The sequence below is a fragment of the Neovison vison genome, chromosome 9 (assembly GCF_020171115.1).
Source record: "Neovison vison isolate M4711 chromosome 9, ASM_NN_V1, whole genome shotgun sequence".
Taxonomy (NCBI): domain Eukaryota; kingdom Metazoa; phylum Chordata; class Mammalia; order Carnivora; family Mustelidae; genus Neogale; species Neogale vison.
The window spans coordinates 12098870-12125994 of NC_058099.1; the positions used below are offsets into that span (position 1 = coordinate 12098870).

The 27125-nt window shown below is 39.6% G+C and overlaps 1 pseudogene; it reads right to left on the minus strand.

Moving 5' to 3' along the window:
• Positions 1-11364: 11364 nt before the first annotated feature.
• LOC122917279 lies at positions 11365-25295 on the minus strand (annotated as a pseudogene).
• Between the last annotated feature and the right edge of the window lie 1830 nt (positions 25296-27125).

Here is a 27125-nt window from a genome sequence, read left to right on the forward strand (position 1 = left end):
GGCTAATATTTTATCTCCATGGATTAGATCAAGACAAGACAACCCTATGGGCTACTCTGGATCTCCTGATACCAAGATCTGGAGGCTTGGTGGAAACATAATCTCTTCAAGGCAAGGACATTAAGGACAAGAATCTTTGTCAATAACATAGAAGATCTATGACATATCTTCTAGCCACTAGTCCTTTCTTTAAAAAAAAATTCCTTCTTGTTCCTCAACATTTTCTGTCTACCATCTCTTTTGCTAAAGAAATGTTCATGCAGCAATGTCCACAATAGCCAAACTGTGGAAGGAGCCTTCAGCAGATGAATGGGTAAAGAAGATGTGGTCCACTTACACAATGGAATATTACTCAGCCATCAGAATGGGTGAATACCCACTATTTGCATCGACATGGATGGAACTGGACGGGATTAAACTAACTGAAATAAATAAAGCAGAGAAAGACAGTTATCATATGGTTTTACTCGTATGTGGAACATAAGCAATAACACAGAGGACCATAAGGGAAGGTAGGGAAATCTAAAGGGGGAGAAATCAGAGAGGGAGATGAACCATGAGAGGCTATGTATGGGAAATGAACTGAGGGTCTCGGAAAAGAGAGGCATGAGGGGAGGGGGTAAAAGGGTGATGGGTATTAAGGAGGGCTCATGTTGTGATATGCACTGGGTGTTACTCCTAACTAATAAATCATGAAACACTACATCAAAAACTAATGATATATACAGTGGCTAACTGAACATAATTTTAAAAAATTAACAAAAAAAATTTTTTTTCATGCAATGTGAAGGGTTAGGAGTCCATTTCTCTTCCAAAGTCTCACCTATTCCCTGAGTTCTAACCAGATCGCTTTTATGCCAGTTCTCAGAATGCCAGGAAATACTTTGGCTTTTCCAATCATATCCTGGATCTACCAAAGAATAAGCTTTTTGTAAGTGTTTGTCCAACAGAGGTTACCAAATAACCTTTTCTTTTTCACAGTTCCTAACCTAGGTTTTAGGCCAGTGATTCCTTACCAATTTTTTCTTGTCATGTGCTAGCACTTCTTACCCTTTGCTAACACTGTCATTTCTCCCTCTTTCTTCTTCAGGCCGGTCTTAGACCTGCCCATGTGAACATTCACAGAATGAAAGGGGAAGGGAAAATGATGGTCTGTCTACTAAAATAGAACTCACATACTACATAAAGACTTATTCAATTTAAAGTTCTTTTTTTCTGAGAGCTAAGAAAGTGTCTCAATATAGGACCCACATTCATTGTAGGGCTTAACTGAAGTTTACATTATGTACCAATTCTCCCAGTGTGGCTGAAATTATCTCAAAAATTTCTACATTCTTCAGTCCACTACATTAAAAGTCCTGTTAATTTAATATGTTACCTGAGATGAAGCACACATTCAGTATAGTCATTACCATGTTAATAATAAATCAGTTTATCACAATGAAAGCGCTAATTAGTTGTCTGCTGGACATTTTGGTTGTTTCTAACATTTTTCTATTTCCATCAATGTTTTAATAATAACATTGTTCATATGTCATTTTTCACATTATTTTCACATTTCACATACATATCTAAAACAGAAATGGATTTGGAGGACATATATTTTTCACCATTTTTTAATTATTATGTTCAGTTAGCCAACTATAGTACATCATTAATTGTTTCACCATTTTAATAGATGCCATTGAGTTACAAGAGGCTAAATTGGTGAGGAAGCCTGTTTTCATGGGTTCTTTGAAGGGATCCCTGAATTATAAGAGCTTGTCATGGGGACATTACCAAAATGGACATTCTGTTTAAATATTTGGCAAATAAATAAAGAAAGAATCTTTAAATATTTGGAGAGGACAGGGCTATGGTATTTGAGGAACAGAGAAAATTCAGGAGCATGGTCAGCATGGGAAAATTAAGGGGTTGGAGAATTATCTAGGAACCTGATTGTATAAGTCCTTTTCTGTATAATGGAAAGTTTTGATTCTATCCTCAGAGCAACAGAACACCCATGGAAAAGTTAAAGTAAGGAAGTGAAAGAAAAATTTAAAATAGTATGCTGCTATTACATAGAGAACAGATTATGGCAAGGCAATATTGTCAGCAAGAATGTAACAGGAGGCTATTGGCATAGTTCAGGTACAAAATAACACCTACTTACACCTGAATCATGGCAGAGGAGATGAAGTTAATTGGGATAAAATTTGGAGGAAAAACCAGTAAGACTTAATGGGGAAATAAAGTATAAGCAGGAGGAGGTATGTATTTCACTATCCTCTCAAAATTGGGTGGAGGATCATCAGAGATAAATTATTCTACATGGGCTGTCTGTTACACTCTGGTGTGAGGGGGTAGGGCAATGTTGGGGATCAGTAGCACACACTGGATACACACACACACACACACACACACACACGCAATTGTGCAACTGAATATAAATTCTACTCCTGCTCTGACATTGCCTCTTAATTGGTGAGCACATATACCTTCAGTCAGAAGGTTCTTTCTTTTCTCTCATAAGACACAGAATACAATGAAGCAGGTGGAGTCTCTGAGGGTCTCAAAGATGCATTGCAATGTGGAGAAGAATTATCAGTTCAAAACCAAATCAAATATATATAGTGATATACACTTATTCACAATCCCTGAGCAATGGGAATGGGTTATAGCTTTACAAATCACAGAGAGGACCCAGGGAGTATGGGAGGGGGTAACTCCCCACTCCCAGCTCCAAGTTAGAGACAAACAGGATATAATTGCTTCATTGCCTTTGATTCCCAGGAGGGAAGAACTGTTGCTATCAGGGAATAGGAGAGTTCACATTGGAGGAATGACGATAATAAGCACAAAGCTAGGAACTTGGTGACTCACAAAGCTTTTTGCCTTCTCCAGTTATATTGGGAAAAATGTAATTCCAAGTCCATAACAAACCAAACTGGTGCTTGAGTGTATTAATCAAAGTCTCTTGTTTCTGATTTCCATGTTATTCTAAGAACACTGGAAACACTAATACTTTCACTCTCGGAACAAAAGATCAAGGGACTTTGTATCCTATTGCCAAAACTGGACTCTGAGGAATGGAATGCAGTTTCTATAAATCTTGATGTGACCAAAAGCTGTGGAGTCAGCCTTCTCTTGGTGCAAGTTTCTTATAGTACCATAGAATAAATCATTCAAGAAATGGTTTCCACTAACTCTGTTACAAAACTGATTCCAAGGGGCGCCTGGGTGGCTCAGTGGGTTAAAGCCTCTGCCTTCAGCTCAGGTCATGATCCCAGGGTCCTGGGATCAAGCCCTGCATCAGGCTCTCTGCTCAGCAGGGAGCCTGCTTTCCCCTCTCTCTCTGCCTGCCTCTCTGCTACTTGTGATCTCTGTCTGTCAAATAAATAAATAAAATCTTTTTTAAAAAATTCTATTTAAAAAAAAAAAACTGATTCCAATTGTATTTTACACATCTCCAACTCCACTTATTTGAAGCCAGATAGGAGGTGAACCATGAGAGACTATGGACTCTGAAAAACAATCTGAGGATTTTGAAGGGGCGGGGGGTGGGAGGTCGGGGTACCACATGGTGGGTATTATAGAGGGTACGGATTGCATGGAGCACTGGGTGTGGTGCAAAAATAATGAATACTGTTATGCTGAAAATAAAAAATAAATTAAAAAAAGAAAATGAATATCATATGCTTGTTATCTGAGGTGAAGATATGTGAGTAATTGTGAGTGTTATTATTTGTTCTGTTTTGCATTAAAAATCAATCTGTACTTGGTGTCCATAACCCCACCCCCCTTCTCCCAACCCCCCTCCCCCCAGCAACCCACAGTTTGTTTTGTGAGATTAAGAGTCACTTATGGTTTGTCTCCCTCCCTATCCCATCTTGTTTGGGATAACTATTTGAATGAAGAAGTCTTGTTAGACTTCAGAATGGTTTCTAGGTCCTATGGATCATGGTTGATAATATTGCATGGGCACCTCCCTGTTTCCTTATGTGCATGGAGTTAAAAATAAAATCCATGACTGTTTCATTCTTCTACATATAGCTGTCCAGTTTTCCCAGCACCATTTATTGAGGAGACTGTCTTTTTTCCACTGTATATTTTTTCGTGTTTTGTCAAAGATTATTTGCCCACAGAGTTGAGGGTCCATATCTGGGCTCTCTACTCTGTTCCACTGGTCTATGTGTCTGTTTTTATGCCAATACCATGCTGTCTTGGTGAACACAGCTTTGTAATAAAGCTTAAAATCAGGTAACGTGATGCCCCCAGTTTTATTTTTGTTTTTCAACATTTCCTTAGCGATTCAGGGTCTCTTCTGATTCCATACAAATTTCTGGATTATTTGCTCCAGCTCTTTGAAGAATACTGGTGGAATTTCGATCAGGATGGCATTAAAAGTATAGATTGCTCTAGACAGTATAGACATTTTAACAATGTTTATTCTTCTGATCCAAGAGCATGGAATGGTCTTCCATCTTTTTGTGTCTTCTTCAATTTCCTTCATGAGTGTTCTGTAGTTCCTCAAGTACAGATCCTTTACCTCTTTGGTTAGTTTATTCCCAGGTATCTTATGGTTCTTGGTGCTATAGTAAATGGAATCGAATCTCTAATTTCCCTTTCTGTATTTTCATCGTTAGTGTATAAGAGAGCCACTGATTTCTGCACATTGACTTTGTATCCTGCCACGTTGCTGAATTGCTTTATGAGTTCTAGTAGTTTGGGGGTGGAGTCTTTTGGGTTTTCCACATAAAGAATCATGTCATCTGCGAAGAGAGAGAGTTTGACTTCTTCGTTGCCAATTTGGGTACCTTTTATTTCTCTTTGTTGTCTGGTTGCTGTTGCTAGGACTTTTAATACTATGTTGAACAAGAGTGAAACTCGACCATTCTCTTACACCATACACAAAGATTAACTCAAAATGGATAAAAGACCTCAACATGAGACAGGAATCCATCAGAATCCTAGAGGAGAACATAGGCAGTAATCTCTTCGATATCAGCCACAGCAACTTCTTTCAAGATATGTCTCCAAAAGCAAAGGAAGCAAAAGTGAAAATAAACTTTTGGGACTTCACCAAAATCAAAAGCTTCTGCACAGCAAAGGAAACAGTCAAAAAAACAAAGAGGCAACCCACGGAATGGGAGAAGATATTTGCAAATAACAGTACAGACAAAAGGTTGATATCCAGGATCTATAATGAACTCCTCAAACTCAACACACACAAAACAGGCAATCATATAAAAAAAATGGGCAGAAGATATGAACAGAGACTTCTCCAATGAAGACATACAAATGGCTATCAGACACATGAAAAAATGTTCATCGTCACTAGCCCTCGGGGAGATTCAAATTAAAACCACATTGAGGTTGGGGTACCAGGTGGTGGGTATTATAGAGGGCACAGCTTGCATGGAGCACTGGGTGTGGTGAAAAAATAATGAATACTGTTTTTCTGAAAATAAATAAATTGGGAAAAAAAAAAACCACATTGAGATATCACCTTACACTAGTTAGAATGGCCAAAATTAACAAGACAGGAAACAACATGTGTTGGAGAGGATGTGGAGAAAGGGGAACCCTCTTATACTGTTGGTGGGAATGCAGGTTGATGCAGTCACTTTGGAGAACAGTGCTACAAAAGTTGAGTATCTGTCCTTTCTGATGGAGGCATAATGCTCCATAGTGTATATGGACCACATCCTCCTTATCCATTCGTCCGTTGAAGGGCATCTTGGTTCTTTCCACAGTTTGGCGACCGTGGCCGTTGCTGCTATAAACATTGGTGTACAGATGGCCCTTCTTTTCACTACATCTGTATCTTTGGGGTAAATACCCGGTAGTGCAATGACAGGGTCATAGGGAAGTTCTATTTTTAATTTCTTGAGGAATCTCCACACTGTTCTCCAAAGAGACTGCACCAACTTGCATTCCCACCAACAGTGGAAGAGGGTTCCCCTTTCTCCACATCCCCTCCAACACATGTTGTTTCCTATCTTGCTAATTTTGGCCATTCTAACTGGTGTAAGGTGATATCTCAATGTGGTCATCATTAGTTTTTGATGTAGTGTTCAGTGATTCATTAGTTGTGTATAAACACCCAGTGCTCCTTACAACATGTGCCCTCCTTAATACCCGTCACTGGGCCAACCCATCCCCTCACCCTCAGTTTGTTTCTTGGAGTCCATAGTCTCTCATGGTTTGTCTCCCTCTCTGTTTTCTCCCCCTTCAGTTTTCCCTTCCTTCCCCTACTGTTCTCCATGCTATTGCTTATGTCCTACATCTGAGTGAAACCATATGATAATTGTCTTTCTCTGATTGACTTATTTCACTGAGCATAATCCCCTCCAGTTCCATCCTTGTCGGTGTAAATGGTGGGTATTCATCCTTTCTGATGGATGAATAATATTCCATTGTATAGTGGAACTATACTATAAAGGATAAACTATACTATAAAGAAGAACCACATCTTCTTTATCCGTTTATCTGTTGAAGGACATCTTGGCTCTTTCCACAGTTTGGCTTTTGTGGACATTGCTGCTATTAACATTGAAGTGCATGTGCCCCCCCCCTTTTCACTAAATCTGTATCTTTGGTGTTTTTAAAAAAAGATTTTATTTTTTTTTCATTTATTTACTTTCAGCATAACAGTATCATTATTTTTTCACCACACCCAGTGCCCCATGCAATCCATGTGCCCTCTATAATACCCACCACCTGGTACCCCAACCTCCCACCGCCCTGCCACTTCAAACCCCTCAGATTGTTTTTCAGAGTCCATAGTCTCTCATGATTCACCTCCCCTTTCAATTTACCCCAACACCCTTCTCTCTAACACCGCATGTCCTCCATGCTTCTTGTTATGCTCCACAAATAAGTGAAACCATATGATAATTGACTCTCTCTGCTTGACTTATTTCACTCAGCATAATCTCTTCCAGTCCCGTCCATGTTGCTACAAAAGTTGGGTATCCGTCCTTTCTGATGTAGGCATAATACTCCATAGTGTATATGGACCACATCTCCCTTATCCATTCATCCGTTGAAGGGCATCTTGGTTCTTTCCACAGTTTGGCGACCTTGGCCGTTGCTGCTATAAACATTGGGGTACAGATGGCCCTTCTTTTCACTACATCTGTATCTTTGGGGTAAATACCTTTATTAATTTATTTGACAACGAGAGAGACACAGAGAGACACAGAGAGCAAGAGAGTGCAAACAGGGGAAGTTGCAGAGGGAGAAGGAGAAGCAGACTTTGCTAAGCAGGGAGCCCAATGTGGGGCTCAATTCCAGGATCTGGGATCATAACCTGATCTGAAGGCAGATGCTTCACTGAATGAGCCACCCAGGTGCTCAGTGCTACATCTATATCTTTGGGATAAATACCCAGTAGTGCAATTGCTGGGTCATAGGGTAACTATGTTTTTAAATTTTTGAGGAACCTCCATACTGTTTTCCAAAGTGGTTGTACCAGCTTGCATTCCCACCAGCAGTGTAAGAGCGTTTCCCCTTCTCAAGTGATTTTTTAAAAATTTTATTTATTTATTTATTTGAAAGACAGAGATCACAAGTAGGCAGAGAGGCAGGCAGAGAGAGAGAGGAGGAGGAAGCAGGATCCCTGCTGAGCAGAGAACCCACTGTGGGGCTTGATCCCAGAACCCTAGGACCCTAAGCTGAAGGCAGAGGCTTTAACCCACTGAGCTACCCAGGCACCCCTCAAGTGATGTTTTTTTAAAAATGAAATATTTACTAATAGAAGTATGACATACAGAGAAAATCAGCATACATTAAGTGTACAGTTTGATAAATTGACATATCTATGAAATTATCTGCCAGATAAAGAAATAATACTCCTACCATGTTCCCCCTAATCATTTCCTCTAAAAGTAAATCATATTCTTATTTGTATCACCATATATTAATCTTGGCTATTTTTTACCACATAAAGCTGAGAGGAAATTAAAAACAGTCTGTATTCTTTTTGTATTTTTATTATATGCTTTGCATGTAGTGATATGCTAAATATTATTGAACTTGTCAATCCATTTTGACAAATCCATAACAATATTCAAAGCATAGACATCACTTTAGAGAGTTCTTTTGAATTGCTTCCCAGTTAGTATCCTCCAGAAACAACCACTAATTTATTTGCTTTATTTACTTATTTTTTAACTAGTCTGTAATTTCCAAAATTTTAATTATTGAAGTATAATGATACATAATGTTGTATTAGTTTCAGATGTACAACATAATGATGTGATAATTTTATGCATTACTCAGTGTTCACCATGATAAGTATAGTTACCAACTGTCACCATACAATGTTATCACAGTATTATATTATTGACTATATTCCCTATGCTACTGGCTTCTTGTCTGTATTTATGAGTCTGTGTGTTTTCTTTCTTTTTCACCTTCCTTTACCACTTTGGCTGCATGGCACAGGCTTGGTATGTTTTGTTTTTCTGTTAATTCCATTCTAAAAGCTTTATAGTTTCACTTTTTTAAATTTATTTTTTATTTATTTTCAGCGTAACAGTATTCATTATTTTTGCACCACACCCAGTGCTCCATGCAATCCGTGCCCTCTATAATACCCACCACCTGGTACCCCAACCTCCCACCCCCCGCCCCTTCAAAAACCTCAGATTGTTTTTCAGAGTCCATAGTCTCTCATGGTTCACCTTCCCTTCCAATTTCCCCCAACTCCCTTCTCCTCTCTAATTCCCCATGTCCTCCATGCTATTTGTTATGCTCCACAATTAAGTGAAACCATGTGATAATTGACTCTTTCTGCTTGACTTATTTCACTCAGCATAATCTCTTCCAATCCCGTCCATGTTGCTACAAAAGTTGTGTATCCGTCCTTTCTGAAGGAGGCATAATACTCCATAGTGTATATGGACCACATCTTCCTTATCCATTCGTCCGTTGAAGGGCATCTTGGTTCTTTCCACAGTTTGGCGACCGTGGCCATTGCTGCTCTAAGCATTGGGGTACAGATAGCCCTTCTTTTCACTACATCTGTATCTTTGGGGTAAATACCCAGGAGTGCAATGACAGGGTCATAGGGAAGTTCTGTTTTTAATTTCTTGAGGAATCTCTACACTGTTCTCCAAAGAAGCTGCACCAACTTGCATTCCCACCAACAGTGGAAGAGGGTTCCCCTTTCTCCACATCCCCTCCAACACATGTTGTTTCCTGTCTTGCTAATTTTGGCCATTCTAATATAGTTTCACTTTTTATTTCCTCTTCAATTTATGGAATATTTTTAACTGTGTTACTGAGTCTCCAAATATATGGAGAATTCCCAGACATTTTTTGTTATTGATTTTTAATTTAACTCCATTGTGGTCAGAGAACTCTTTGTGTGATTTAAATTCATCTAAATTCATTGAGACTTGTTAGGTTGCTCAGAGTCCATTCACCATGGCCTCTAATACTACCATGCTGACATGAAAGGACTAAATCTCTTGTATATATTATTCCAATTACCTTATAACTTCCCTACTTTTACACTTGTCTTCTTCCAGGCTAGTCTCAACAAAAGAGCTAGAAGGATGCTTTTCAAACTCAAGACATGATCTTGAAATTGAAACGGATCAAATCACCTCTCTGTTGATGACCTTCTGTTGGTTTCTCAGATCACGTATAGTCAAATCAAAGGTCATACTTGCCTATAAGGCTTTACCCAAAGAGATCCCTTGTTACTTCTAACCTTTATCTCCTACCAGTCCCCACCATACTGCTCACTCCCTGAAGTCAGTTTAGCCTCCTTTCAGTTTCTCCAACATGCCAACCACTCTCCCATCTCAGACCCTTGGAAGTTTCTACACCTTCTGTATGAAATGTTCTTCCCCTCAGATAAAAACATTAACTTCTTTTCCTATCCCCCTTAAGCTGTTTATGTAAATTACTTCTTTTTACTGAAGCCTACTCTGACCACGAGACCACTTGTAATTGCATGAAATCCTCAGCACCCTTTGTACCCACCACCTTGCTTATAATATAAATAGAAATTTATGTATAATTTAATATAATTAAATAATATAAAAATAATTATCTTATAATGTACTATATGCTTTACATATTTATTTTTTTAATGACAGTGTCTCCCTTCTATAATGTCCACTCCTCAAAGGGAGAATGTTTGACTCATTTGTATGTAAAAGTACCTGGCACATAGTAGTTATAGAACACAAATATATTTAATGAATGATATCCCATGCATACATTTATCTGTGCTTCAACTAGAAATGGGTTGTCTCAGTCTGGGTAGAGAAAATACACATTTTTCCAAACAAGAAGGAAGAAGAATAAAGACAATCCCAATAAGAAAAGTCCTGTAGAGGGAAAAGACTTAGAATGAAGAAATGTGTTAAGATCAATGATTGCCCTACGCATCTCTGTTGGGTTCTTTCTACCATGAGTACAATAAAATTAACTGAAGAGGTCAAAAGTTTTGCATTTTACCGAGGTTTTAGGAATCTGTAATAAAATACTTTATTAATCAGTTACCTCATTCAGAAGACAAACATTTAAACGTCCTTTCTCTGAAAACTAGAAATTACACTATGTATTTATAGCTCTGGGGGAAAAATAAATTAAAATATAAATTACTAATTTGTATACAACTATTTTATGGCACCTTAATTTCTTCTTTCAAAATTTTATTTATTTCAGAGAGAGAGAAGGGGGAGGAGCAGAGTAAGAGGGAGAGAGAGACTCTGGAGCAGACTCCACATTAAGTGTGACTTGATCTCACGAACCTGAGATCATGACCTGAGACAAAACGAAGAGTTGGACAGTTAACCAACTATGCCATCCACGTACCCCATGACACCTTAGTTTCTAAAGCAACTCGATTTTATAAACATTGAAACTAACTCAAGTAAGAGCTTAAATGCACATTTCACTCTTGGTTTAAAAAGTATCATCTCACAACACATTTGACAGTTCCAGTGTTCAACTTGGGAGTTAAGAGTTTAAAGAATGAGGAGAACCTTTTGAAATTATATTGCACACTTTTAACGCCTGGGAGTATAGGGATCACAAATAGGAGGGACTATTCAAAAGAGAGCGTATGGAGCAAAAAGTGAGGTTGGTCACCTGAGTACAGTTTTTGAGAAGATCTCTGGGTCAATAGGTCAGTAGGTTGGATAAGATCAAGAGTAGGGGACTGTCCTTTAGGCATCTGCCTTTGGCTCAGGTCATGGTCCCAGGGTCCTGGGATTGAGCCCTGCATCAGGCTCCCCACTCAGCGGGAGGTCTGCTTCTCCCTCTCCCACTCCCCCTGCTTGTGTTCCCTCTCTTGCTATGTCTTTGTCAGATAAATAAATAAAATCTTAAAACAAAACAAAACAGAAGAGTAGGGGACTGTCACTTGGAGAACAGGATCTCCCTTCTGAGAAGTTTCCCCATGGCCTCTTTCATATCTCTGTTCCTCAGGCTATAGATGAAGGGGTTCAGCATGGGGGTGACCACTGTGTACATCACTGAAGCAATTATGTCTTTGTCATTGGAGTTGCTCGATGATGGGAAAAAGTACAGATCCATGATTGTCCCATAGAAGAGAAATACCACAGAGAGGTGGGAGCCACAGGTGGACAAGGCTTTATATATCCCCTTGATTGAGGGAAACCTCAGGATGGTGGCCCCAATGCGGCCATAAGAGACTAGAACCCCAATAAATGAAAGAATAATGATTAATCCCCCAACAATGAAGATAAAAATCTCATTGAGGGAGGTGTCTGAGCAGGAGAGTTTAAGCAGGGCAGCAAGGTCACAGAAGAAGTGGGGTATAGTGTTGTTAGCACAGAAGAACAGTTGAGCCAGGAGGATGGTGTGGGACAGGGCACTTGCACAAGAGAGGAACCAGGATCCAGCCAAAAGAAATATGCACAGCTCCTCCCTCATGGTGGTGGTGTAATGTAAAGGGTGACAAATGGCCACATACCTGTCATATGCCATCACTGTGAGAAGCAGGTTATCAATGCAGCCAAAAAATATGAAAAAATACATCTGTGTTACACACCCTGCATAGGGAATGGATTGATCCTGAGTATGCATGTTTATCAGCATCTTAGGGACAGTGACAGATGAGAAAGAGATGTCCGTGAAGGCCAACTGGCTGAGGAAGAAGTACATGGGGGTGTGGAGGCGAGGGTCCAGCCTGATGAGCAGGATGATGAGCAGGTTCCCCAGCACCGTGGTCAGGTACATGCCCAGGAACAGGATGAAGAACACTCCCTGCTGCTGTGGCCGGATGGGGAGCCCCAGGAGGAGGAACTCGGACACACTGCTCTGGTTCTCCCTTCTCATGCTGCTTTTCTCTCTGCTTAGATTGAAGGAATATTGGGAATGTTCCAGAGGATAAATAGGAAGAGTGGCAATCACGGTATGGTTATCTACTTCCTACTGAGGAATTCCTCAGGGTATTCTCACCTGCTGTGGCCTGAATTCTCACCCCCCACCAAAGCTCCAATGACCAGGAAAATCCCCTACAATGTAAAGCAGACGAAATCTCTTTATTTACTGAACAATGTGTTGGACACCATATTCTTTCCTGGAGAAACAAGAAATATGGGCCTTTCCTTCAGAGAGCTCACACATTAAGGAGTAGCCCATTCAAACCCTGGTTCAGAGCAGTGTATCCATGACTAGACTTCTGGTAGGTTCTGACCCCACTTTCTAGCTAGTCCCCCCAGCATACTCTGTCTTAGCCTTGGTTTGTTCTTCTGCAGGGTAAGCATAGCAATGCCTGCCCATCGAGTCTGCGGAATTAAGTGATTCAGTGGGAGATATTAGAACAGAGTTCTTCATATAGTAAACACACAAATCTGTCATCTGATGTCTTCATGCCAGTGTAAGAGTCCAGATAAACCCTGGGTTAATCTTTAGAAATCCAATATACCAGCAATGTGAGGTTGGCATTAGCAAGAAGCAGGTAGCTGCTCTGAAAGTTGTGTTAACTGTGTGGGCTCTCGTGTTCTCAAGGGAAGTACAGAGACACACACCCCAGAGCCTGGGATCAACTTCCTGATGGAACGTAGCTTGATGTATGTTATTTATTTTGGAAAAAATAAATTACACCTCACTCATCTCTAGTTTTGTTCATTTCTCTGCTTTTCTCTTTAGTGAATCAAACTGGCAGCGAAGCACCTGAGCATTTGCCCTGGGATCTGAAAACTGGTAGATGGTGTAAGATTGGTGATGCCTATTAGAAATAATATTTACCTGGTTGACATGACTATATTCCATTTGTGGTCTTAATAGAATTGAGATTATTGAACAAGCATCCTAATAGGTACACACAAAATGAAGGGATTTTTGCACATATACATTGCATACACTGCATCCAGTGTGTGTGTGTGCATGAGCGTGTGTGCTGAGATTAAGAGATGTTAAAAAACCAGCCCAGGGTCACACAGCCAGTAACTGCCAGAGCCACCATTCTTTGCTCATTTCTTTAATTCTCTGCTCCTATTGAACACTCTTCCTCCCCCTTCTGTAATTGAGCAGAAGAGTCAGTTCTTCGAGACATGTTTCAGTGTTTGAAAGAGGATCTGTGCTCAGTATCTCCTTAGCCATCAGCTCAGATATCCGCCATCACTCCTTCCTACAGCCTACAGTTTGCAGATGACCATCACATATTTTCAATTATAGGCAACCAATATTACTGTACCTAAAAAGGAGAGAAGACTTTTTCCTTTCATTGTCCTAATATGAGAAGTGAAGTCATTTCAGCTGAGTATGTGGTGGGGGAACTTGATCTCAGACCAAGTCTTCAGATGCTCTTGTCACAGACCCCATGGGGAGTAGATTCTTATTCTAGACCAGGGGGTTTCTCAGGGCCACTAGGACATTGGGAGGACAGAGGTGATCTCACTCCCCTACTGAGGCCTGCTGATCATTGACAGTTGCTGAGTGGGACTTCAGCCAAGACCTCTGGCTTCTCTAGTGAGCTGTAGGGGGAATGATGTGGGCGCAGTGCTGCAGCATCAGGGGCAAGCCACCAGGATGAGTACCTTCACCTTGTGTTTAAGTGGCATTGTAACCTATACCCAACAGTGAAGCTTTAACCTAAGGTTTGAGACAGAATCCATGCCTGGGCTTGCTGTTACAGCTGACACAACATACCCTCGCATTTAGAGTTACCTGAATGGAGAGTCAGTTTAAGTCAGCATCCACTGGGGGATAATTACACAGCAGGCTGCTATTTACTGGGTTCTTACTATGTGTCTGAAACAGATAAAACTGTAAACAGTGTCTTACAAATGCTATTATAACCCTCTTTCACATTTAAGGCTGCTGGACTCAGATCAAATGTAAGGCTGCGGAACTCTCGCATGGCAACCACCAGATTCTGAGGACACCTGCACCTGAACACTTAACCAGACCACCCCACTCCCAAAGTATAAAGATGGACAATGTGGAAGGCCGGAGAGAGAAATATTTAGGGCTCTGGGTGCATTATCAGAACGCTCCTCTCACCTAGTCCAGTGGCCCCAGTGGCACGTAAGGAAGCTCAAACTTAAAGCGAGTGACTGGGTTCTGGTCTGAGTCAAGAGGAACATCAGAAAGCGAGACTGTTCATTCAAAGGTGTGCACATGTGTGTGCGCACATGCACACACACATACACACTACTACACACGTATTGTTGGATGATTTGCTCTTCTCTCTTACATGCCCTAGATGTAGATTGTCACGATGCAAATCCATGTCACACAAAGTTCTCAAATAAACACACTGTCATATATACAAAGCACTCACAATGCGCAGAATCATTCAAAGCACTGACAAACAACATATAATAGAAATGCAGACATACAGGTACTTTCAGACAGTCACAGATATTCAAATCAGAACACACAGAATCACACAAAAAATACACAGACAATATAGATGTAATCCCTAAAGCACACACATTGCTCAAAGATTTCTAGTCTTGCCTGATGGATGCACATCCAGGTAGAAATTTTCTGTGCGTGTCAGTGACACACAGGAATAGAAATATACAGAACACATGCACCTAGTCTTATATTACACACACACACACACACACACAAACACACACACACGGGCAGAATCCTGGCCCCTTCTGTCCAAATGCCAGCCCTCCCTAAGCTCAAATACCTTCTCTTCTGGGCTATTAGGTTAGTCCTTGCTTTCTGTCCAAGAGATCCAGGAGCCAAAGGACGAGATATTGCCTCCCAGGCCTGAGGACCTTTACAGACTGTCTATTTACCAGCAACAGAACCATGGGCAGAAGGTTATTATTTTAGAGCAGAAAGAAAACACAGGGGGAAAGACACTCAATATCTTCAATAAACAAACAGTCATCATGAGCTAATTGAAAAAATTCTTGCTGGCCTCCTGGGGAGAAGCCTGCGCAGGGGCCAGAGGGGCTGAGCCCCTGGAGCACTGGGAACAATGTCTCAGATGTCAGTGACACTGTAGGCTCCCTTCTGTCTGATCTAGTGGTTCTCTTTGGCAGGAGGGCTGAAGTCATTCTGGGCCTCTTAGGTATAAACAGAGATAGGGGAAGTCTGTCCCTATATCACAGAGCAAGGCTCTCATGCAAGCCTCCTCTGAAGCTCACAGATCCCCCCACTACCTGGAGAAGCTCTGTTGGGCAATGGCTGTGCCTTGCTCAGAAGGTGGAATGGAAAGATGGACCCCATGGGGTCTTGACAAAGAATCCTAGAAACGAGTTTGGACTCTACCAATTACTTGTGAGCTCCTGAACAATTCTGTTCTACAACATTCAGTCTGTAAGTGTAAAGTGGGAATAGTGGGATTGGAATAGTACCTTCCTCATGAGGTTGCTGTGAGGATGAAATGAGGCAATCTGCTTAGAGTTCTTATCACTTGTTGATACATGAAAATGTTCAATATATGTAAGGGTTTGTCACCAATAACTTTTTTTTTGTATGTGCCTTTTTTTTCCCCAGCGTAACAGTATTCATTATTTTTGCACCACACCCAGTGCCCCATGCAATTCGTGCCCTCTCCAATACCCACCACCTGGTCCCCTCGACCTCTCACCCCCCGCCCCTTCAAAACCCTCAGATTGTTTTTCAGAGTCCATAACTTTTTAAATTTCAGAGCACTTGAGCATCAGATTATTAAATCAATACATTCATTCATTCATTTGTTCTTTTTTTAAATATTTATTAAAGACTTCATAAAGGTGACAATCTAGTCTATGGAACACAGCAATAAATAAAATAGGAATACATCATCTAGCAGGGCTTACATTTTAAGGAGAGGAAGCAAACAAAACCCAAAACAAATTGGTGCACAACAAAACAAAAATCAAAATGGTAAAATCCATGACATGGTAATTGGTAGAAAGCGTCATGGAGTACAACAAAGGGAAGAAGGGGCATGGAGCAGTTTGGATTTATCTATCTATCTATCATCTATCTATCTACCTATCTATCTATCTATGTATTTTAGTAATCTCTAAACCCAAGTGGGGCTCAAACTCACACCCCAAGATCAAGAGTCACCTGCTCTCTGACTGAACCAGCCAGGTATACTAGCTCAGATTTACATAGTGTGTCAAAGTTGGTGTCCAGGAAAGGTGAAATATGATTTTAAAAATAGTTTATTAGAATGGTAATGTTTCCATTAACCTTCCATTATCTGATGAAGAAACCTCACACATCAGCAAAGAATTTATTAATTCTATAGAAAATTGACTAATAATGCAAAATCCACATTTTGCCCTACTATTCTCAATGTCAACTCACATTTATAAATTTGCCAGCACTGTAATTGCTAAGATGGCTGCCTCAGATATTCTCTTTCTCTCAAAATGCACAATTTTCTAGGTCCCGCTCAAGACTCTCAGTCCAGAAGCTTCCTAAATCATCAATCTTTAAACACATACATCTGCCCCCAGATATGATAAGGCTCATTCACTCTACCCTCAAAAGTTGACTTTTCTCTTTGCCCAATTGTCTGGCATAGATCTGGACACAAAGAAGGGACTCAATAATCATTGAAATCAGTAGATCAGCTCCCTTCCTACAGAAAAGAGGGGAAAAACATTTAGCCAGAGTCCAACACTGGCAACACCAAATGCTGGCAAGATTGTGGAGCAATAGGAAGTCTCATTCATGGCTGGTGGGAATGCAAAATGGTATGGTCATTTAGGAAGACAGTTTGGCTCTTTCTTAAAAAAAAATATACTTTTGTGGGATGCCTGGGTGGCTCAGTTGGTTGGGCGGCTGCCTTCAGCTTGGGTCATGATCCCAGGGTCCTGGGATCAAGTCCCGCGTCGGACTCCTTGCTCGACGGGGAGCCTGCTTCTGCCTCTGCCTGCCTTTCTGTCTGCCTGTGCTCGTTCACTCTCTCTCCCTCTGTCTCTGACAAATAAATAAATAAAATCTTTAAAAAAAATTCTTTTGTAAGGTCCAGCAGTTACACTCCTTGGTATTTACCCAAGTGAATTAAAAACTTATATCCACACAAAACCCTGAACAGATGTGTACAATAACTTTATTCATAATTGCCCAAACTTGGAAGCAAACAAGATGCCGTTCAGCAGGTGAATGAATGCCTTGGGGCATCTGAATGGAGATTCACCGAGTGCCTATCTTGGTCTTTCCTGGCTGTTATAACAGAATACCACAGACTGAGTGACTTAGGAACAACAGAAATTTATTTGTCACACTTGGGTCATTGGCAGATTGGGTGTGTAGTTTGGACCTGTTCCCTATTTCAGAGACAACCATCTTCTGGTTGTGTCCTTACGTGATGGAAGGAAGGGTACTCTCTGGGATCACTTTTATAATCCCACTCATGAGGAAACATCATGACCCGATCACCTCCCAAAGGCTCCATCCCCAAATACCATCACATTGGTGACTAGGTTTCAACATATCAATTTTGGAGGACACATTCAGTCTATAGCATGTATTAATTAAGCAGCAGATTAGAACAATTTCTTCTGAGCATTTCACATTATTTCAGTTGTTTTGAATGGTTTCCCATTTCATGTTAAACTAGGTAATACTGCTACCAAGATGACTTATCTAGTTTTCCTTTTCTCTGAATTTTTGGGTGTATTTTTTTTAATTTTTAAAGGCTATTTTCTACAATTTTTTTTTCAAAATAAGAAACTTTAGAGTCCTTTCACTTCTTTCTCAGCTATTTCAACCTTAAGTTTTTTTGTTTCTAAGACTTCTGGATCATCTCTTCCTGTCCCGTCCATGTTGCTACAAAAGTTGGGTATTCATCCTTTCTGATGGAGGCATAATACTCCATAGTGTATATGGACCACATCTTGCTTATCCATTTGGCCGTTGAAGGGCATCTTGGAGTGAAATAAGTCAAGCAGAGAGAATCAATTATCATATGGTTTCACTTATTTGTGGAGCATAACAAATATCATGGAGGACAAGGGGTGTTAGAGAGGAGAAGGGAGTTGGGGTAAATTGGAAGGGGAGGTGAATCACAAGAGACTATGGACTCTGAAAAACAATCTGAGGGGTTTGAAGTGGCGGGGGGGTGGGAGGTTGGGGTACCAGGTGGTGGGTATTATAGAGGGCATGGCTTGCATGGAGCACTGGGTGTGGTGAAAAAATAATGAATACTGTTTTTCTGAAAATAAATAAATTGAAAAAAAAAAGAGAGAGAGAGAGACTTCTGGATTCTGGTTTTTTGGTAGGTTAAGCCATGTGAAACCTGAGATCATGATTCTCTCCTCCCTCAGGTTAGGGCTTGATTTGCCTACATTCTTCTCTGTATGTTGACTAGCTCATTCAAGTGGACCCTTGCTCACAGCTAGAACACTCATGGCATGTCTAACCGTGCTTTTGCTTCTTTATAGTTTTGTTCAGAACTGTGGTTAGTAACTGCTTCTCACCATCTGAGCATTCAGAACTCTACAAGTTCTATAGGCACTCAGAACTCTAAGTAATAAAATAATTGATACCAGGCATTGCTCTTAATACAGACTCTCAAAATAGAATCCTGGGATGTAGTTGCTCATATCTTTGAAAAACATTATATCACTTTCATGACAAGAGGGACAATTGAAGACTGCTAATCTTTGGGATATAATAACATTCCATATCTTCAAATTATCACTGGTTGTGGCTGGAAATGGAAAAAAAGAGATGGAAGGCAAAGCATCAGAAAATCAAGTGACCATGGCATAAAGATACTAAGACAATAACAATCATCACAGTGTTTAGTGTTTATAGGGTGGGATAGCTGATTCTTCTGTCCAAACAGTGTGACCAAACAAGCAAAAAACCTAAGGCTTTAAATAAGGACAAGCATCAGAGGGCATCTAGATCACCATAAATAGAAACCTTTCTCAGGGTGGCTGTGGCTGAGAATCAGGCCAAAAGCAATTGGAAGGGGAGGTGAACCATGAGAGACTATGGACTCTGAAAAACAGTCTGAGGGGTTTAAAGTGGCGGGGGGGTGGGAGGTTGGGGTACCAGGTGGTGGGTATTATAGAGGGCACGGCTTGCATGGAGCACTGGGTGTGGTGAAAAAATAATGAATAAAGTTTTTCTGAAAATAAATAAATTGGAAAAAAAAGCACATTGTAAAGGATTGTCATGTTAAAATATGAATTAAATGCTGACACCCCCAGTTTTCTCACACTAATATAAAGGCATTGGTTGTGAAGAATATTAATTCTTACCTCATAAAAATCTTGGAAGAAAGGTTTTTAAGTTATTTCATGTTACCATGATGTGGTGGTTTCCTTAGATTTTTTAAAGTAGATGTTATTTACCAGATTTGGTTCCATTTTATGAGCATTTTTTTACAAGCAGGTGCTGAATATATTGGACAGATTTTTGCACTTGTTGAGGTAATTATATAATCACAATAGTTTTGTGTTATTATGATGAATTACATTGATTTTTCCCTAATATTTAGTCATTCTTACATATTTAGAATGCATCCCACTTGATCATGTTATATTACTCTTTTTATGTATTGCTAGATTTTTCTAATACTTTGTTATGACATTTGCATTCATGTTCAAGAGACAAGTTTATCTATAATTTTCCTTTGCCAAGGTTATGTTGGACTCATAAAACATAATACATGGAATGTATTTTTTTTGCTATTGAGTTTTATGGGTTCTTCACATATTTTTGGAATTAACACCTTATCAGACATATGATTTGCAAATATTTTTCCCATTCAGTAGCTTGCCTTTCATTGTGTTGATGGTTTCCTTTGTTGTGCAGATGTTTTTTAGCTTGATGTATGTTCTTATTTTCATTGCCTTTTCTTTTGGTGTCAAATCCAAAAAATTTATCACAAAGACCAATGTCCAAGAGCTTATCACCAGGAGTTTTGTGGATTCATGTCTTATGTCTAAGTCTTATTTGAGTTAATTTTTGCATATGGTGTAAGATAGTGATCCAGTTTCATTCTTTTGCATGTAGCTTCCCAGTGTTCCCAACACTGTATATTGAAGAGACTGTCCCTTCCCCATCTTTTGGTCTTGGCTCCTTCATCATAAATTAACTGGTCATATATACATGGGTTAGTTTCCAGACTTTCTATTCTGTTCCATTGACCTGTGTCTGTTTTTATGCCAATCATAGCTTTGTAACAGTTTGATATCATGAAATGTGAGGCCTCCAGGTTTGTTCTTTCTCAGATTTCTTTGGCTATTCAAGATCTTTTGTGGTTCTATACTAATTTTTAAGATTCTTTCTTCTAGTCTGTGAAAAAGCTATTGGGATTGCATTAAATCTATACATTGCTTCTGCTTCAGATTCTCTCTCCCTCTCCCTCCTGCGCTCTCTCTCTCTCTCAAATAAATAAATAAATAAAAATTTAAAAATATATATATTCAAAAAACAAAACAAAAAATGTATTGCTTTGCCAAGCATGGACATTTTAGCAATATTGATTCTTCCAATCCATGAGCAGAAAATATCTTTCCATTTATTTGTGCCTGCTTAAATTTCTTACATCAGTGTCTTACAGTTTTCAGTGTACAGATCTTTCACCTTTTTGCTTAAATTTATTCCTAGGTATTTTATTCTTTTTGATGCAATTATAAATGGGGTTTTTAACAATTTTCTCTTTCCAATAACTTGCTATTAGTGCATAGAAACACAATATAGTTTTTGTATTTTGATTTTGTATTATGCACCCTTACCAAATTAATTTATTGGTTCTAACACCTTTTGGGTAGAGTCCTTAGGGTTGTTTTTTTAAATTGTGTTATGTTAGTCACCATAAAATACATCATTAGGGAGATATATATATATATATATATATATCATGTTATCTGTCAATAGTGACAGTTTTACTTTTTCTCTTGCAGTCTGGATGCCTTTTTCTTGCCTAATTGCTCTGGTTGGGACTTCCAATACTATATAAGTGGTGAGAGTTAGCATACTTGTCTTATTCCTAGTCCTAAAGGAAGTTTTCAGCTTTTTCCTATTGAGTACGATGTTAGCTGTGGGTTAGTATATATGGCCTTTATTATGTTGAGGTGTGTTTTCTCTACACCCGCTTTATAAAGAGATTTTTTTAAATCATAAATTAATGTTGAACAATCTGAGGGGTTTGAAGTGGCGGGGGGTGGGAGGTCGGGGTACCAGGTGGTGGGTATTATAGAGGGCACGGATTGCATGGAGCACTGGGTGTGGTGAAAAAATAATGATACTGTTATGCTGAAAATAAATAAATAAATACTATTTTCTGAAATAAATAAATTGGAAAAAATATAAATAAATAATATAAAAAATAATAATATCATCCAAAAAATTAATGTTGAATCTTGTCAAATGCCTTTTCTGCATCTATTGACATGATCAAATGATTTTATACTTTATTCTATTAATGTGGTATGTCACATTGATTGATTTTTGAAGGTTGAATCATTCTTGTCTCCTTGGAATAAATGCCACTTTGATCACGGTTTATGATCCATTTCATGTATTGTTGAATTCACTTTGCTAATATTTTGTGTAGAATGGATTTGTGATTAAGACAGTATGATACTGACACAGAAATAGACACATAGATCAATAGAACAGAATAGAAAATCCAAAAGTGGACCCACAAATATGTGGGTTTTGACAAAGCAGGAAAGAATATCCGATGGCGGGGGGGGGGGAGATGGTCTCTTCACAAATGGTACTAGGAAAACCAGACAGCAACATGCAAAAAAATGAAACTGGATTACTTACTTACATCATACAGAAAAATAAATTAAAAATGAATGAAAGATATAACTGTGAGACAGGAAGGCATCAAAATTCTAGAGAAGAGCAGTCAGTAACCTCTTTGACAGCAGCCTTAGCAACTTCTTACTAGATATGTATCCTGAGGCAAAGGAAACAAAAGCAAAGGTAAGCTATTGGGACCATATCAGAATAAAAAGCTTCTTCACAGTGAAGAAAACAATCAACAAAACTAAAAGGCAACCTATACAATGAGAGAATATATTTGCAAACAGTGTATCTGATGTCCTTCAATGGATGAATGGATAAGGAAGATGTGGTCCATATTCGCTATGGAGTATTATGCCTCCATCAGAAAGGTCGAATACCCAACTTTTGTAGCAACATGGATGGAACTGGAAGAGATTATGCTGAGTGAAATAAGTCAAGCAGAGAGTCAATTATCATATAGTTTCACTTACTTGTGGAGCATAACAAATAACATGGAGGACATGGGGAGATGGAGAGGAGAAGGGAGTTGAGGGATATTGGAAGGGGAGGTGAACCATGAGAGACTATGGACTCTGAAAAACAACCTGAGGGTCTAAAGGGGCGGGGGCTGGGAGCTTGGGGGAACAAGGTGGTGGGTATTAGGGAGGGCACGTATTTCATGGAGCACTGGGTGTGGTGCAAAAACAATGAATACTGCTACGCTGAAAAGAAATTTTTAAAAAATAATTAATTAATTAATTTTTAAAAAACCAACTGTATGTTAGTTACATCCCAATAAAACTGCAAGTGAAAGCAAAGAAATAAGAAAGAAGCAAGAGTGCCTTTGAACAACAGAGATATTTCCATTGAGATCTTTCCCTAATTATCTTAATTGAAATAAACTTCACACCAGAGAAAACTTCCCACACAAGTCTATTTCACAGCAAAATTTAACATGGAAAGACTAATTTTCTTCATCTTCATTTTTCAGAGCATTTTCCTTCAGAAGAATAAGCTTTTTCCACCCAGTCACAGTCTAAAGGATGGGAGACCAGGGTGACATCTGTTCTATTCCAATGTGTCCAGAAGGGATGATTCTTTATAGCTGATCCATGTTTCATTATCTACAAGGCTTTTAAGGAGAATAGGTTCTTTCATCTGTGTTGGAAAATTTTGGCAGGATATACTTCCTGGGTCATATCATATTGATTACCTATAACAATTCCCAGCATCGGTATAGTTGTTTAGTTTCAGTTGACTCAGCTACATTTGTTGCCCTGAATCAGTTAATCCAAGTGTTCTCAACCTCGGCTGCACATTAGAATCACCTGCAGAAGTTTTGAAGTATATTTAGATTTTGAGAAACTGTGAGAAGTATTTAACCAGTCATCTACTCAATTAAGTAAGCCAGAATTCTGCATGTCCCTATCTTAAACTTTGTATCTAACTTGAGTTTTTGTAACTCTAGAAAAAAATGTTTTAAGAATTGAGAGTGAAACTAAGGAGCAAATTGCTAAAATATGGATTATCATTAATTTTTATACAACTATTTTAAGAGTATTCTAATTATCTGCACCACTAAGATTCATAAACATCTGAAACAAGTTCATATGAGGTCCACATAAAGACCTGACATTTCCAAACCACAGCACATTTGACAGTTCCCAAAATTCTTCAACAAAGGCCTGAGAAAGGTAAAGAATGAGAAGACAGCTTATAAAAATGCCTAACAGATCCAAATAGCAAATAAATTTGAAGTCAAATGTCTTTTCCCTTAAAGAGGAAAGCATGAAATTTCGTGTGTGTGTGTAGTCTCAAATATAAGACAATACTGTAACTGTTAAGGATAATTCCCACTCCAGATTTATGAGTTTCGTGCTCTGAAGACAATTGAGATAATGGTGCTTCTGTATGTGCCAAGTCCCAAGGCTTAAGGAAACCTAAAGAGGCATAAAATAAAGGTAAAAAAGAAGTTGGTTTACAGAACACAGATGGTTACAGCAAATACCACTCAATGTGTCTGTGCTTGGTGGTTTAAATGAACTCACTGGGTTGAGGAAGAGTCAGCAGGAAGAACTGTCAAAGCAGGTCACCTGGAAACAGGAAAGTGGAGTGGGTACCAGCAACAAGGATGGTCCTCTGCATAGTAATCTGAAGAGGAATGTCTGGCAGTGCCATTTGGTGAACTAAGAACTGAGAAGGGGAGGTGATCGTCACTTGGAGAAAAATATTTCCCTCCTAAAAAGCCTCCCCAGAGCCTCTTTCATGTTCCTGTTCCTCGGGCTGTAGATGAAGGGATTTAGCATGATGTACACCACTGTGTACATCACTGAAGCAATTATGTCTTTGTCATGGGAGTTGTTTGATGATGGGAAAATGCATAACCATGATTGTCCCATAGAATAGAAATACCACAGAGAGGTGGGAGCCACAGATGGACAAGGCTTTACAGACACATTAGTAAGGGGAACCCTCACGATGGAGACCCCAATGTGGACATGAGACCAGGATGCCAGCCAGTGGTATGATGATTCCCAGTGCCCCCACAGTGAAGTTGACCAGCTCATTGATGAAAGTGTCAGAGCAGGACAATTTGAGGAGAGCAAGGTCACAGAGAAAATGGTGGATAGTGTTATCAGTACAGAAGGACAACCAGGCCAGGCTGACATTGTGGGACAATGTGAGACACTGCACTGCTACATGAGAATAACCAGGACACAGCCTGGTTGAGATTCACAGGTTTTCTCACATGACGGTGGTGTAGTGTAGAGGATGGCAGATGGCCACATACCTGTCATATGCCATCACTGTGAGAAGCAGATTATCAATGCAGCCAAAAAATATGAAAAAAATATGTCTGTGTTACATACCCTGCATAGGGAATGGATTGATCCTGAGTATGCATGTTATCAGCATCTTTGGGGCAGTGACAGATAAGAAGGAGACGTCAGTGAAGGCCAGATGGCTGAGGAAGAAGTACATGGGAGTGTGGAGGCGAGAGTCCAGCCTGATGAGCAGGATGATGAGCAGGTTCCCCAGCACCATGGTCAGGTACATGCCCAGGAACAGGACGAAGAACACTCCCTGCTGCTCTGGCTGGATGGGGAGCCCAGAAGGAGGAACTCGGACACGCCGCTCTGGTTCTCCCTCCTCATTCCCCTCTTCTGTCTATTGGGGGGTGAAGGGATAGGGAAATGTCAGAGACTTTGGAAGTTGATAATATCCACAATGGGGTTTCTTATTTTCTCCTGAAAACAAAACAAAAACTAAAACAAAAAAAAAACCTGCCTGGATTTCTGTCATACACTAGTGTCGCCAAAGCACAAGACTGATCCTCAATACCCCAAATGATTCCTTTTGGTGGAAACGAAAACAAAATTATTATTATTTTTTTTTAGAGAGGGAGGAAGGAGAGGGACAGAGAGAGAGGGAGATAGAATCTCAAGAAGGCTCCATGTCCAGAAAGGAATCTGACACAGGGCTCCATCCCACAATCCTGAGATCATGACCTGAGCTGAAATCAACAATCAGATGCTTAACTGACAGAGCCACCCAGGCCCACCAAGGGTAAAATCATTCTTATTTGTTTTTAACCAACCATGTCCCCAGCACTGTGCTACCAGCTGGAGATACAAAAATAAATAGGTCACACGGGTCATCTTTCCCCAGGATACTGATCCTCAACAGAACACCTGACAGAGGCCAGACTGAAGGTATGGGTTTATAGCCAGATGGTTCATGTTGAGAACCCAGCTCCACCACTTGCTGGCTATATGACTTATGGAGCTACATCTCTCTTGGCCACATGTGATGCTTCTGTAATGTAAAGATACCAATATTACACATTCATAAAGGTTAATAAGAGAACTCTAATTCTGTACATATTAGCCTCCAAGTACAGTCCTATATAAAATAAACACATGAAGTTTTATAGATTATTCTTATGACAAGATAAGTATCCAAATAAAACCAGGATTAAATTCAAAGATTTCATGAAATAACATTATGAGATGGTCAACACGAAGAACCAAGTAGCTGATCTAAAACCTGTGTTAACTTGTCTGAGTGCGCATACCCTCCGAGGAGTCCCTGAGTTCATATCCTATCACTGGGGGTAAATTCCCTGGTGGAACTTGACTTAATGCACGTTCAATTTTTTTGTGAAAAATAAATCTTACTTTAGTTCTCCATCTCTCTCCATCTGTGTCTGGTGCTTGAAGCTGATTCAGGTCTCAGTTTTCATGGGCAGGAAGATACCTGAGACACGAGACCCAGGATCTGGGATGTGAGAAATACTGAAGGACTGGAGGTGTCTGTCAGATTTCACAGTTATGTGATTTACCATCACCGTTTCCTAGTATCTTCCTAGATCTTCACACTTAGAATAATTGACACTTAAAGAACACTGTGTCAGACAAATATGTTTTTGCACTATTGCCTTACTAAATATTTTTTCACAGTCCTACAAGGTAGGTGTTATCATAACTTTACCACACACATACTCAGGAGGAGTGAGAAACCAGCATGATCACATAGTTAGTAATTGCTATAGTCTCATGTGTTTTTTTTTTCCAATTTATTTATTTTCAGAAAAACAGTATTCATTATTTTTTCACCACACCCAGTGCTCCATGCAAGCCGTGCCCTCTATAATACCCACCACCTGGTACCCCAACCTCCCACCCAATTTATTGGAATCTCTGTTCCTATAACCATACTCTTCCTTTCTCTCTTTAATTAGACAAAAGATTCAAGATCTTAAAAAAATATTACTTCAGGATTTGAAGGAGTCCTGCTCAGATAACTGTGGCCAATGATTCCTTCAGCCCTTTAGTTTGTAAAATACTTTCATGTTTCTTCAATTTCTCTCAATCCATCAGTGTTTATTTTGTGTCTAAGAAATAGAGAAGACTGTGAGGGTTTTTTTCCCTTTCATTTTATTAACAGGAGTAGGGAAATCGCTTGCACAATGTCACATAGATATT